Source organism: Zonotrichia leucophrys, chromosome 1A (assembly GCF_028769735.1).
Source record: "Zonotrichia leucophrys gambelii isolate GWCS_2022_RI chromosome 1A, RI_Zleu_2.0, whole genome shotgun sequence".
Classification (NCBI taxonomy): domain Eukaryota; kingdom Metazoa; phylum Chordata; class Aves; order Passeriformes; family Passerellidae; genus Zonotrichia; species Zonotrichia leucophrys.
In genome coordinates this window covers 64984328-64999192 of record NC_088170.1, presented here as the reverse complement: position 1 = coordinate 64999192, position 14865 = coordinate 64984328, and the positions used below count along the sequence as shown (strand labels likewise).

The following is a 14865-nucleotide window of genomic DNA, read 5'->3' as shown; positions in this document are numbered from 1 at the left end:
CCTTGGAAGATTTTCATTTTCTTCATAAAGTGTCTTGGAGAATGTATTTCCTCTGAAAACACATTTTGTTTTTGGAGAAGCCCCTCTTTTCTTTCCAGTTCTGCTGGAAATTCAGGAGGAACGGATGTCACCTTTGCTCTGCTGGAAAAATCTATTGCAAACTCTGCCAGAGGAGGAAGAGCTGTGTGTATACCAAGGGAGGTACACAGAGATCTGAGCTCTTTAGTGTAGCTGGGCATGGACCTGATCTGAAAGCCAAACATTCCCAAACTATTCTTTGCAAGCAAGGTGCTCCCATTCTCCCACTTTTGTAAGAAAGGAAGAGGCTCTGAGTGCTGACACCCTGCAGGGCGCATCCCTGAGGCACCGATGGTCGGGGACATCTTTTTGTGAAAATCCTTTCTTAGGATTTTCCCTTCTGAGAAGCTGAGATGCCTCAGGAACAAAATGTAAACAATGATTATCTGCTGCTGTGGAATGCAGCAGGTGCATCTGTGATTGGTCTCATGTGGGTGTTTGGGATTAGTGACCAGTCACGGCAGAGCTGGCTCTCTCTCTCTGTCCGAGCCACAGACCTTTGTTTTCATCCCATTCTATTCTTGGCTTAGCTAGCCTTATGGGATGAAACTTTTCCTTCCTTTCTTTTTAGTATAATGTAATATATATATCATAAAATAATAAATCAAGCCTTCTGAACATGGAGTCAACATTCTCGTCTTTTCCCTCACCTGAAAACCCCTGTGACCATCATCACACACTGACATCACAAACAAGGACTGAGCCTGCTCTGGCCTCTGCTGAAGGCAAAAAGGGTCCTGTGCACACCCAGGCACCTGGAGCTTATTCCATGATCACTGCCCAGATTGATGTGCTGATCCCACACTGAGGCAAAACTCCCATTGATCTTCATTGTGCGGGATATGAGTGAGATGGGACTGCGGAAACACTTAAAAAACAAGAGACCTTTAAAAGTATTTTAATTTCAATCCCTTGTTTTAAAGCTGTAACTCTGATCTGCTGTGATAATTTATGCAGCAGATTGGTAGTAAAAGTATTGTGCAGTCAGTGTGATATTGCAGATGGGAATTTAATAATTGCTGATTATTTTAGAAATGTTGTCTTGTAAAAAAAAATACATAGGAATAAGTGATAATCAAGGGTGAAGGGATTACTGCTGTTGATTTAAAAGCTTGCTGAGGCAGATTTTAAATCCCAAAGCCAGAGCATTTCTTTTAGCAAATAAAAATGCAAAGAGGAACAGACTGGTGGAGTCTTGTTTGAACAACTGGCAGGCAAGTAGCAGTAAATCATGCAAAAAACATTTCCTAAACTTTCCCTTTTAATAAATTAAGTGTTGTTTGTAAAATAGCTTGGGAGAACATGTTAACACAGAACTGCTAGCTAGATAACAAGCCAAATCCATCTCTGCATTTCAGCCCAATTGCACCAGGGATGAATTTGGCTCTGTGTCTCTACAAACATGAATCAAGCTGTTTGCATTTTGTCATTACACTATCCCTGACCCAAGTGTATACATTTCCTTGGCAACAGCAATTAAAAGCCTGACAAAAACACTACACATTATCTGTATAATATTTTCTTCCTTAGCAAAAGTTGCATTTTCCCACCCCTGCCCCTCCCTAAGTAAGAAAGATTAAGGGGCCCATCCAGTTTCCTGTGAAACTGAAGATAAAAATTCCTCTGGTTTTGACAGCAGCAGCAGTGCTTTCTTCATGTAGTGATTATTTATTGGATTGATGGCTGAGTCCCAGGCAGCAGCCCCAGCTCTGCTGGCTCTGTGCTTGGCTCATAAAACTTCTCTTGTCCATGGCCATGTCCATGCTCTTCCAGAGAAAAGAGGAAGGCTGATCCACCAGTGATGCACTGGAAGCCTTCTGGGTTCCCAGGTGTTTGGGGGAGATGGCATCAATTTCTTAGGGATTTCTTTGGGAAATTCATCAAAAGGGAGAGCTGCATGGGTATTTTGGGACCATGTGTATCTATTTAACTAAGAGATTCACCATATCCCTCATGGGTTTATTCTCTGTGGAGTATTTTGATGTATTTAAGCCCTCTTCCAAACCCTTATCAGACTTCTCTTCCTGATTCAATGCAATCCAAGACTAAATAAAGTGTATAGCTAATAATTGCAGGAATTTCCATAATGGCTTTTCTCAGCTATATATTCCAATTAGAATGAGAGAATTTGCATGTGCATCAGGTATAATGTACAAGATAACATTTAGTGGGCAGCAGCAAGCCTCTGCTTAGAGCACTGCAGATCCCAGTCCCCATCCTTAAGGAATTTTCCATGCAAGTAAGTGTAGTCCTGTCAAAATCTCTTTTCAGGGGAAACCCAATGAGTGTTTCAGGGTTTGTGCTCCCAGGCTTTTGGCAGTTGCTGCATCTGATGGTGGTGTATTTATTCCCTAGCAGAGAGCTGAGCTGTTGGCAATGCAAACTCTAATGAACACTCACCTCTGCTGGAGGTAAAACTTCAGCCATCCCAAGCCTCTGCTCACGTGGGGTGGCTGAACCTTTGCACCCTTCCAGCTGGGATTGCAAGGAGCTGGGAGATGACCAGAGGCATCACACCCACTGCAGTCAGTCGTTCAGAGAGAAGATTATTGTTATTGGTGCATCTGAGATACCCACCAAGCTGCCCTGTGCAGTTTTTACCTGACTAATGGTAAGAAAAATAGCAAAAGACAAAAGCAAAATGTTTCCCTCCTGCTTTGTGTGTTTGCATGGCAACATGATAACCCCACTGCCAGAGTCAGCAGCCCTTTTCCATTAGCAAAACCAAGCAGTCCTTACCAGCACACCAAAAAAACCAAAAAACAATAAACAAAAAAACCCAAATCTGCTTTTTGCAGCTTCTGAGAGACAGGCTGCAGGGGAGGGGGAGGGAGGGAGTGTATTTTGTGTATTTTCCACATCTGTTTCCTCCATCCACCTCTGGTCTGCTGCTGCAGGGCAGGAAACACATTGCTCGGTGCACCAGCCACTGCCCCACCGGGAGCCAGCCTGCAGGGGCTGGAAGTGCTTCACACTTCATCTGCTGGAGCTTGGAAACATGGATTGCTGCTAAACACAGCTTGGAAACATGGATTTTTGCTAAACCCAGCCTGGCTGCTGTGTCAGGGCAGCAGTCTGAGCAGAGCGTGTTTGCTTTGGGTACAGTAGAGAAAAAAGGAAAGGGCAAAAAAAAGTCAGTGAAGGGAAGGAAAACAATGAAAGCTGGCCTTGATAATGGTGTTTTGGTAGCTGTGCACATCAGTGTGAGGAGCTGCTCCTTCACAGATGTGCCCTGGCTGTCCTTTCACACTGACCTGCACATCAGTTCTGCCAAGTTCCCTTATTGCCCACTTCTCTCTGCTTCACAAATCTCCTTCAGGATGTCCTCTGTGTAAGAGGAGCCACATTTGAGTCTTTCCTGCTGTGAACAGGTCCATAAAAGTCCATCCCCTGACTCCCTGTTGTCACCATGAGATCTTATGAAAAATCCTTTCGTTAGGATTTTTTCTCCTGAGAAGCCTCAGAAGAAAAGAAAAACAATAATTATCTGCTGCTGTGGAATGCAACAGGTGGATCTGTGATTGGTCCATGTTGGTTGTTTCTAATTAATGGCCAATCACAGTCAGCTGGCTCAGACTCTGGTCAGTCACAAGATTTTATTATCATTCCCTTCCTTCCTTTGCTAGCCTTCTGATGAAATCCTTTCTTCTATTCTTTTAGTATAGTTTTAATATATCATTTTCTTTTAATATAATATATATCATAAAATAATAAATCAACCTGATTTATAATAAATATAAATCTGAATATAACATAATAAATAATAAATCTGCAACATGGAGTCAAGATTCTCATCTCTTCCCTCATCCTGGGACCCTGTGAACACCACCACACCTTGTCACACCCCAAACACTCCCGTCCCAAGGCAAGGTTTTCTCTGCCCTTTCCCCCTGACTCCCATGAAGTTCCCCTTTATCCTTTACATGTTTCAGGGTACTGGCATGTGTGACACCACAGCATGAGCTGCCAAAGACCTCTCCCATTTGCTCCGCTGCTTCCTTGGGGCATGTGGGTGTTGGAACTTGCAAGGGTGTTTGCCGTAGCAAGAATGTGTCTCTATTTCTAAGGCTTCAAAACACAGAAAAAGATGTTGTTCTTCCCCACCCATCCTCTCCTGACAAAGAATGTTTGTGAGCAACTGAAGATAAACACTTGTCATAAAAAACCTTGTCATCTCTTTCCCCAGTAACCTCTCGGCATCTGGCCCCTGGCTTTGCTGCAAAGCCAGATAAGTTCCCTTCCTGATTTCATCCAGCTCATTTTCACACTTTCCAAAACTTGAAGCTTGCACACTGACATGCCCTTGAGACTGATAGAGAATAGCCTGTGTTAAGCAAAAACACCAGCCAGGTCTTCAGTGTGCAGCAGCCTTTCCCAGAATGTCCCACAGCCCCTTGTCTATCTCAGCAGAGGCCAGGCTGTCATTTCAGAGGCCAGCTCTTCACCTTGGGTGCACTTATGGGGGGCCCTACTGAGGCTGAGTCCCTCTTTAGCAAGGGAAGGGAGACAAAAGGGAATCGGGGTTGTGATTTTAAGAGATTTCTAGGTCTTGCAGCAGAAATGCAAAGGCAGCACTGCATTGTGCCCATGAAGAACACAATGGATTCCTGTGAGGCAGGCAGAGTGTGCAGAGAGTTGTGCCCCTCTCAGATGTGCACAGATACCATGGCTGGGTCACAAAGGAGGAGAGAGAGATGCCAAGGGCAGTAGCAGAGCAGGGACAGCACAAGGTGCTCTGAGGTGACATCGTGACTCCCTTCGACATTTGTCACATCATAAGCAAGACTCAGTCCAAGGCAGTGCTGTCTGTCCCACACAGGGGAGGATGTGCCTTCATCTTCACCTCACCCTCACCTTTTAATCCCCAAGTTCTCCTCAATGAGACGTGCTCAGAATGAATGAGTGTGCAAATGAATCCCTGGTGCACAGAACTGCAGGGTTTAGCTGGGGGGTTGATGTAGCTCTAGGATTAAATACAATTAGGCTGTCTAGACCCCATTCAGCAGGGATGTGGATGGGGTGAGGATTACCAGCTGGGAAATCAGATATTCAGTGAGAGGGTGGGCAGCTGGGCTGGGGCAGGAGAGGAAGCCAAGTGGAAATGTAAGAAAGCACAGAATAAATTGCCAGAGGGCTGGATATATTGTACACCCTCAGCTTCCTTGCACTGGCTGTTCCCTGTGCTCCTCTGCAACAGCTCACCCTTTGCAGTCTGGCACATCTTTCCTCCTCCAGACCGCTGTTAGCATGGAAAATGGCATTGCTTTCCATTAACACTGGCTCAGTGTGACACAAACTGGACAATGATCATAGAATCATAGAGTTCTTTAGGTTGGAAAAGATCATCGGCTCCAACCATTAAGCCAGCACTGCCAAGTCCACCATTAAATCATGTCCCCAGGTGCCCCATCCACCAAGTGCCACATCCACCTGTCTTTTAAGTCATTCCAGGGATGGGAATACCTACAGAGGGACATACAGAGGGACTGTGGCAGAACAAAACCTCAACCCAGGTCCCCAGGGTGTTCTTCTAATCCTTGGACTATGCTCACATCCACGGTTCTTCCCTTCCAGGCCCCCAGGTATAGGAGTACACCATAGAAATCAGAGCCATGATCTATTTGGTGTGCCACAGCAAAGGCTTCTCATCTGAAAACAAAAATGTCCCATTTCCTTCCCCTTGGTATTCCCTACAGGCAATGGGGCCCAAATCCACCCCTGCAGCAGTGCTGATGGAGGAGATGCGCAGGGCAGGTGATTTGTCCCTCCTCAGCCCCAAGCTCGTGGCACAGATTGTTTTTCCCATGGGAAGCAGGTGTGGGCGTGCTTTGGGGACCCTGGTGGCCCTGTTGGGACGTGGTGGCACAAACCACCCTGCGTGGATGTCCCCTGCTCCTGCTCCTTTGTGCTGGGCTGTGCTTTGCCTGGCAGTGCTGCTCTGAAGGCAGATGGTCCTGCAGCTTGTTGCTTCTTGCAGTTGGGCTCTGCCAGCCTGAGCAGACGGATCTGAGGGCCCTCAGAGGGAGCAGGAATCTGCATGTGCTGGAGCTATTTTAAACACATCACCAAAGTCTAGCATGGAGAAGACCCTGCTGCCTCAGAAGCATATTTAGCCAATCTGATAGAGAAACGTGACCATATTTCACAGAGCACATAATTTACCCTGCTCCAGGCATGGCCTGGGATGCTTCATGCAGTCCCAGCCATTAGGAAGGAGAGCCCTTTCTCCAGGAGGAAAACCACAATTTTTCATTGCATGAGCTGAAAAACCAAGCACCTAAATTCATCTGTTTCTTTATTTACTCCTCCCTCAGTGCTGTTGGAGGGTCTTCAGGTACCTCTTGGGACCAATCCTGTACCGTCCCACTCTCCACATTGAAATAGGACAGGAGGTTGGGAGGGGGGGAATGTGAATTATTTACAGTGCTGTTCAGTCTGTGCTGTGAGCAGCAGCCCTGCTTGGTGGTGTCCTGCCTGCTCTGACCCCAGAGCACCAGGAGCTTTCATCCCTTCTTGGGTAAACAAGTGGTTTTATGCCCAGGGCATGGCTTGGTGCTGAGGAGTGGGGGTGCTTTTGTTCTGTCTGTAGCAGAAAGAATAGAAATTAATCTCTCTCTGCTCTAGTCAGCCCTTACATCACAGATATCACACAGTTCTTTGTAGTTTCCAGCAATATTTGCTTTGTGTAACTCCTCAGTGGCTTTCCCTGCCGCCTCTTGGCCCTTGGAGATGTGCTGCTGCTCACTGACATGCCACTTTCTGCAGGCAGGAAATACTCTGCTGATCTTTCTGGCTCTAAGGATGCACTTTCCAGTCTGAGCAAACCCCAGGAGACCTGAGGTTTTATTCCTGCTGCATGACAAGCAGCAGGGGCCATAGGTGTGGGGTGTTTGGGATGTGTCCCACCACACCACAGCTGGCAAAACAAATCTTTCCACAAAGTTTTCACCACCTGCCCCAGCTTCCTCCCCACAGGAAATCCAGCCTCCCCCGCTGCTGGAGACAAGAGCTGGACCTTTGTTTGCAGCTCCCCTTTCACAAATAGAACCAGTGCTGACTGGCAAACACAGTGCCACTGAGTGTGCAGAGCTGCACTCAAAGATTGGAAGATAATGGTAATGGGTTTTTTCTACTGGCTTGGGTAAGAGGAGCTGCCAAATCCCTGAACTGTGTGCAAACAGCTCCTTGTTACTGAAATTTGCTTTCCAGCAGCACACTAAAGTGTTTTCTGCTTCCTATGCACTCAGTTTGAGGCTGGTTGGGGTTTTAAGGGGACAGAATTAGGGACAGATCCAGCCTGGATACAAAACTGACTCCTCAGGAAGAGTTTGGCTGCAGGAATGTGACATAAACATGGATAGGAACAACAGGAGCATCTCTGCACTGGCTCTGACCTGAGTCCAGCTAGATGAATATCTAACCTCCAAATAAGTCTGAAACCACTGACTTCAAGAGCAGATAATCACATCCCTTCAGCTATGAAGATTATATTTCCCTTCTACAAGTGCTAATAGTTTAAACACCCTTAATTTTTGTATTTTTATATCTCTCCTGCCCTAACTAGCTCCATGCAAGTTCTGTATCTCCCAAACTCTCCCATAAAAGGGGTCTCAATACTGAAGAATTTAAAGAATTTGATTATATGAGCCTTCATTTACCTCCTCCATACATAGCACTTCATTGCCTTGAGTTAAAAGAAAGGAGACTACAAGAAGAAGAAATAAGAGGTTTAGGTTGGATATTAGGAACAATTTTTTCACTGAAAGGCCTGTCTGCTAGGGGCCTTTCAGGACACAGAAACAATATGCCCAAAGTCTTACTCTGCAGGAGGCCAGGAGAGGGAATGTCCCTTGTCACACAAGCAGATGTGGAGAGGGACAGCTCATCTGGATCCTTGCACACAGAGACTTTCCTGAAATACAGCAGGAAATGCAATATTTTTGAATACAAAAACTATTTTTTTTATTTTCTAAAGTCTTTTTCTAAGAGCTGATATCTTGGAGCTGCTGGAGAATCCCAAGTGAGAAATAAAAACCTGGCCCAAGTCTGTTGTGCCAAAGTGGCTGATCTCTCACTGAGCACAGAGGAAGACCTAATTCTGGAGGGAAAGAAGCTGGGAGATACAAAAGGTTGGAGGAAAACTCCTTGCAGAAGCTTCCAGAAGAGGATTTCTATCCAGCAGGTCTGCCAGAGGTTCAGTGCTCCCTAAAAGCAATGCTGACAACAGATTGTTCTCCTGGAATTTGCTTTGGGAAACAACTTTTATGATTGAAAGCAAAAACTTTAATTGGTCAGAAGTTTTGCTGACTGTTTCAAGGATACTGATATTTTAACTGAGAGCACTAATTCCTCCAGTAAGAAGTTTTTAATGGCTAGGGATCTATGGTGGTCCAAATGTAGTTTAAATGTAAGTGATTTATATTTTCTATTTAAAAAAAGCAGGAGGTGAGGAAAGTTTCACTGAGCACAATGAAAGAACTCTGGATTTATATGGAATAAAATAATAACCAGGCTGAACTGCCAAACCCCTTAATGACCACATTCCCTTTCCAGAGATGGAAAAAGAGGAGGACCAGCACCTTTTTTTTCCTTCTACCTCACATTTCCAGGAACCTCTTTGCTTTGTTTTTCACATCAGGATTAGAAGAGGTAGGGATAAGATATCAAGATAGAGGTCATCCTTAAGTGCATTTATTCTGATTGAAAGTAGGAAATGCCAGAAATCCCTTCAGATTCCCAATTCCACTTGGCCATTTCAAGATAAATCCCCCATCCTGTGCTTGCCTATCAACCACACCAAAAGGGAAACTGCAAACCATCTGATTTTTGGAAGGCAATACCCAAAGCAGTTTGTTCCTGAGCTGGTTGGTGCTCCAGGCCCTGCAGCTTCTCCATGTCAGGGACCAAGGGCAGGGAAGGGACACCCAAATCTCTTGGAATCTGGGGGGGCTGCCAAGGAACCCTCCCTCTGTTTTCCTCCCTTCAGTTGGGCTGTGACAAAGGCTCCTGCTCTCAGGAAAGACAGGGCAGGGCTAGTTCACCCAACATGAAAGGATCTGCTCTCTGGTCCCTGCCATGTTATGTGCTATTTGTATTTTGGATCAAGTTACATGTGCCATGGGTTGTTATTTTAAATTATATTCAAGGTGTGTGCTCTATGTTTGCATCCTGGGCTGCAGGAAGGGATTTTTTTTTTCAAGTTCCTATTCTTGGCTCAATGTAAACAAACAGACTGTAATTTGGAAGAGCATCTGTGATGCTGCTGATGCTTTGAGCAAGAAAAGAATTTGTGTCAATGGAGGGGAAGCCACGTTGAGGGAGCTCCTTGTAATAAAACATCTGCCCACCTTGGGCCCTTTCTTTTTTTATTTCCAGCACTGCCTGGGATTTTCGGCTTCATATTTATAGATGACATAATAGGTGCTGTGCAACAGGGATGGAAACAATCCAGATCTTTCTTCCCACAGACTCACACTCTTCCTGCAAGATCATGGCTGGCTTGACCCCCAGTCACTCACACAAAGAAACCTGCAGTGTGCTCAGGGAGGTAAATCTGGACCATGAGGTATTTGCTGGTTTGCAAGACCAAATCAGAGGCTGAACTCCCCTTTGCACCAGTGGGTTCCTTCAGCAAAATACTTTCTTAGGATCTGCTTCATTTGCCAGTTTTTTACCTGCAGCTCCACTTTTGCTCAAGCAGCTTTTTTGCCAAAGGTAGAAACATCTTGGGCAGTTGAGGCTTTTATTGTGGCAGCTGCTATCTTAGAAAAGGATAAAGTTCCATATCATGAAATATTTCATTCTCTGGTAGCTGTAGAAGGAAGTTGTGGCTTTCTGGAGAAGCCCTGTGAGCAGAGGAGGACCTGCTGAACCCAGAAAACTCTGGTTTGCAGCTGAGCAAAAATGCAGTTCCTTCAGAGCTGGTTAAAAATACCTGTGGCTTGATCCTGCCAGAATTGAAGGAAGTCTGCCCCAGATTAAGAAAGGCATTTTTTAAAAAAAGTCATTTTACAACAGTGCAGATGTTTGCTTTAGTGTCACCAACAGCACAGGCTGACCTGAAAGGCTGCAGGAATGAGCACAGGCCCTTGGCTCACTGGGCAGCTCACCATCCAGAGCTGGAATTTCCATATTCTTTATCACTAGAAGATTTAATAATCTTCCCTGGTGCAGGAGCAGATGGGCAGCACACCCGGGCAGAGTCCTTAATATATTAAATTACTGCAGCTACATCCACTTGCCAGTTACCTGCAAAGCCCCTGATTCCTGCTCAGAAATGTGCTTTCTGCTTTGCTTGGACCATGGCCACTTGGCTTGTGGAACAGCTGCAGCCACAGCACAGCAGCAAGGAGAGAGGAGCCACCCTGAGGGTTTTCTTTAGCAAGGAGCCAGAACGTTGTTTTTCCTTCGTTCCTCTTGGTTTCCAGCTCTGGCTTTGCTTTCCAGGTTTGTGGAGGAGGGATGGGTGGTTTTTGGCTGGGCTGTGGAGCTGACCTTTCCCTGGGTGCTGTGTCCCTGTGGAGCTCACAGCCATTGCTCGTGGTGTCTGTGCTGGGAGAGGTGATGGGTGATGGGGCTGGTGAGGCTGCAACTGCAGAGCAGTGTCACATACATCTTTTATGAAAAATCCTTTCCTTAGGATTTTTCCTCCTGAGAAGCTGGAGGCCTCAGGAACAAATGTAAACATTGATTATCTGCTGCTGTGGAATGCAACAGGTGCATCTGTGATTGGTCTCATGTGGTTGTTTCTAATTAATGGCCAATCACAGTCAGCTGGCTCGGACTCTGCCCAAGAGCCACAAACCTTTGTTATCATTTCTTTCTTTTCTTAGCTTAGCTAGCCTTCTGATGAGAACCTTTTCTTCTATTCTTTTAGTATAGTTTTAATGCAATATATATCATAAAATATTAAATCAAGCCTTCTCAAACATGGAGTCAGATCCTCGTCTCTTCCTTCATCCTAAGACCCCTGTGAACACCACCACAGAGCAGTGCTGAGGAGGCTGAGCAGACTCGCTCTGTGCATCACACAGGGCTCACACTGAGGCCCTTGGCAGGGATCCCTGTGCCACAGATGTTCCAGCAATGGCCCAGAGCTATGGAGGGACATGTCAAGAGCAGCAGGAGGAGCAGTGTGGCAGCTCCAGCCCAGAGAGTGAAGCTGGAGCTGGCTTCCTGCAGAAAGGTGAGCACTGCTGAGATGAGGAATTTGTAGACTAATTCCCCTACTCTTTCACTCCCCAGGCAGCCAAACACCCTCACCCCTTCCTGCTGGCTCTGCCAGGGGTGCTGCTCCTTCTTCCACCCTTCGCTGTGGCATTGACATTCTCTGAAAAATCCCTTCCCCCAGGATTTTCCCCTGGGAAGCTGAGAAGCCTCAGAGAAAAGGGAAAACAATTCTTGTCTCATTTGCTTCTCCTGTGTTGTGCTCATGTGGAATCTGTTTGGAGATTGGATGTGCACATTGGAATGTGTTTACCCACAGGTGATTGTTTCATTGCATTCTGCTATGAGTTGTTTTCACTCAATGGCCAATCAGGGCCAAGCTGTGTCAGGACTCTGGAAAGAGTCAGGAGTTTTCATTATCATCTTTTTAGCATCCAGTAAGTATCCTTTCTGTATTCTTTAGTATAGTTTAGTATAGTATTCTTTAATATAATATAGTATCATAAAATCATAAATTAGCCTTCTGAGAGCATGGAGTCAGATGCATCATTCCTTCCTGCCAATTCAATACTTTGCAGTTTGTTGGAACCTGCCAGCTCACCAGGAAGGCCCCCAGCAGCCCATGGGTGCTGCTTGTGGTCAGAGTTTGTCCCTTTTTGCAGCAACAAGCCTGGGCAATTCCAGAAGAGGAAGATGCTGATCTAGTGCCTGCCTGGAGGAAGGCCTAAGGAGGTGCCAAGGGGAAAACTCCCCCCTCAGCCTCACCATGCAAAGCAGCTTCACTGCCACCCAGCACAGCTCCTGCCAGCTTCCATGCCCAGCCTCGCAGAGATCTGGGCTGGGAAAGGCTGCTCCAGACAGATGCAGACAGCAGATCGACATCAATGTGCTTCCCAGAGCTTTTGTCTCTCCTCCCAGTTCCTCTTGGCATCTTGTAGTCCTGAACTGATTATTTTTCAGATATTCATCCTTGGGAGTGTTCAAGGCCAGGTTGGGACTTTGAGCAACCTGATCTAGGTGGGAGGTGTCCCTGTCGATGGCAGGAGAGTTGGGCTGGATAGTCTTTAAGGTCTCTTCCAATGCAAACCATTCTGTCAGTTTTTTCTATTATTTTACAATTTATTTAAAACAATCCTTTTGTTGTTTGTGTTTTTTTGAAGAGTATTTTCTTCACAAACTCGCCTTTCTGTTGGCACCATTCTGTTTTCAAGTCAGGAAAATATGTGGGTTTTTATTTTTAAAAAAAGACACATTCCTCTGAGTAATATTAAAAAACAATAACAAAATCATGTCTGAGCTTTTCAGACTTTACATGGAAAATATCTGTTATTCATCTGCTTGGAAAATGACATAAGCCTTGCTCATGTTCTCTCTTTGGTGGAGTTTAGGTAAATGGTGGTTCAATATTGATCTCCACTTGACTCTGAAACAGCAGTCCCAGAGCTGTGTGCTTCTCAGAGCATCTCTGCCCACCAATTTGCCTGCTGGACTGTAAATGCCACAGCCAGGAGGTTCACTTCCATTCCTCTGCCACAAAAAATAAAAGCAGCCTTGTGACTGATTGCAAGTGATGGAGGGTAAAAGCTACAATGGTACAAATGTTTCATTTCCCTGCTGCATCCCTGCAGTGCTCCCTCAGGATGTGGCACAGATGCTGCACACGAGCCCTGAGTGTCCATGCCAGGCTGGTTCAGAGCTGACATGAGTGGGGAGGATGGCACAGCTTGGCTTTAAGGCTTTTTTCCCCCTACATTTTTTCCACATCTCTATGAGTTTGAATGCCATATCTCAGCAGGTTTGTGCTGATGTGCTGCCCTGACCAGCAGCTGCTCAGTTGTTGTTTGTTTTCCCCTCTCCAGTCCCAGCATCCTAAACCTCATCATCTGCAGCTGGTGACAGCCATTTGCACCAGGGCTTGTATTATTATCATAAATAAACAGAGAATTCAGGTCCCAGCACTGGATATTACCAAGCAATTCATTCACTCGCCCAGAAAATTTTAAACACCATAAATAGATGACCAGGCAACCCTTTGCAGGCTCTTTTTCCAACTCTGATGTCTCACTTGCTGTCTGGGTGGGCCCACATTGAACACAGCCCCCCTTCAATCTGTAACCACAGATTTGCTGAGAATGTTTTATTTTATTGCTCTGCACACAGCAAACCAGGCAGGGAGGGAAAGGTAGGGGAAAACTACAGAGCTGAAAGCTGTGCTGGCCTCTCCTTTGCTTTGCCTTGTCTAGAAAGCCACAAGAGAAAGATGGAATCCCTCCAGGTTTTGAGTCTACAAAGCAGATACAGCAGCTGGGCCTGAGAGGGATGATGGATGTTCTCTCAGCAGGCCTGAGGAGGGAAGCCCTCAGGCGATAAATACCTGTGAGAAATACCTGTTGTCCCCTTCCCCCAACACATGTCTGCATGCACAAGGTGCACAAGGCTCCCAAAATAAATCTGGGCAGGTGAAGGTAGGAGAAGCAGGAATCTCCCACCAAAACAGAGTTAGAGTGTCAGAAAAAGAGTCTCTGCTGGATGTCTTTTAACAGATGTTTTGGCCAATGATTTTAACAGCAAGATCTACCAAACTGGAGTTAACAACCTTTAGCCTGGCTGTGATTGATATCCAAAACTTTACAGAGAGGTTTCATGGCCCATCATTTCTTGTTAGCAAAAAGAGAATTAAGTACTTTATAAGGGGATATGGACAAATTCCTCTCTATTCATGCTGTAAGAGCCTGTCTCTGCAGTGTGCAGACTGAGGGAGAGATCAAACATTGCATATACCCACAGTCACTGCCTTTTGCAAGGGAGGAGGTGAAAGCCAATTTCAATTGCATTAGCTGCAAGTGCCTGACCCAGAGAGGCACAGTGCTCACAAATGGGAACAGATCCCAGGGCAATAGACAAGCTGTAATAGACATGCAACAAGTTCCTGTTAGCACAGATATCTCTCCCTCCATTTGCCATAATCTGAATGTCAGCACATTATCATCCCAGCTCAGGCCCATCTAGAAAAGACTGGTTTTTGCACACAGAATGGGTGTGCAAGCTCTGAACATCACTCATACCTGATAAGGGCTCATGCTCCAAGACTGGCAAATCCAGCTGCTTCTGTGGTGACTCTTCTTCATCTTCTTCTTCCTTTTATGTTGCATTTCGCAATAGAAAGCAGGAAAAAAAGAAAAAGAGGAAAAATGCAAACCATTAAACTGTTTGTCAAAATGAGACAAAATTTTGAATAGTACTAATACCAGACAGAATACATGAATTGCATCAAAATCATCTTTCATCAAACACTCTTGTAACTCATGCCTAGCATGGAAGCAAGGCACCCAACAGCCCTGTGTCAGGCATCACTCCCCATAATGCCAGCAGTACTTATGGAGGAGGTGAAGCTCAGAAATCATCAGAGAATTACACAGCATTTGACTGGAAAAGCTGGCTGGAGCCACCTCTAAATCTAAGATTTAATCTTGACACTTGAACCCAGTGTTGCCTGTCCCATGCTCCAGCTGAAGTCATTAAGCTTATTTTTCCATTTCAAAGGAGAAAGTTTCACTGGAATTATTCAACTTTTCCTTATTAAAATACTAACTCTATTCCTTTGAAGAAATCCATTTATGT

At 45.5% G+C, this 14865-nt stretch overlaps 1 protein-coding gene across 1 annotated transcript in view; it reads right to left on the bottom strand.

Annotated features, from left to right (window-relative positions):
• The window catches only part of FAM107B (family with sequence similarity 107 member B), a 93049-nt gene extending 78711 nt beyond the window's left edge, over positions 1–14338 (bottom strand). Inside the window, exon 1 of the mRNA XM_064702997.1 lies at positions 14310–14338. The gene's annotated coding sequence lies outside the window, so the exon portion shown is untranslated. The remainder of the gene's footprint in view (positions 1–14309) is intronic.
• Between the last annotated feature and the right edge of the window lie 527 nt (positions 14339–14865).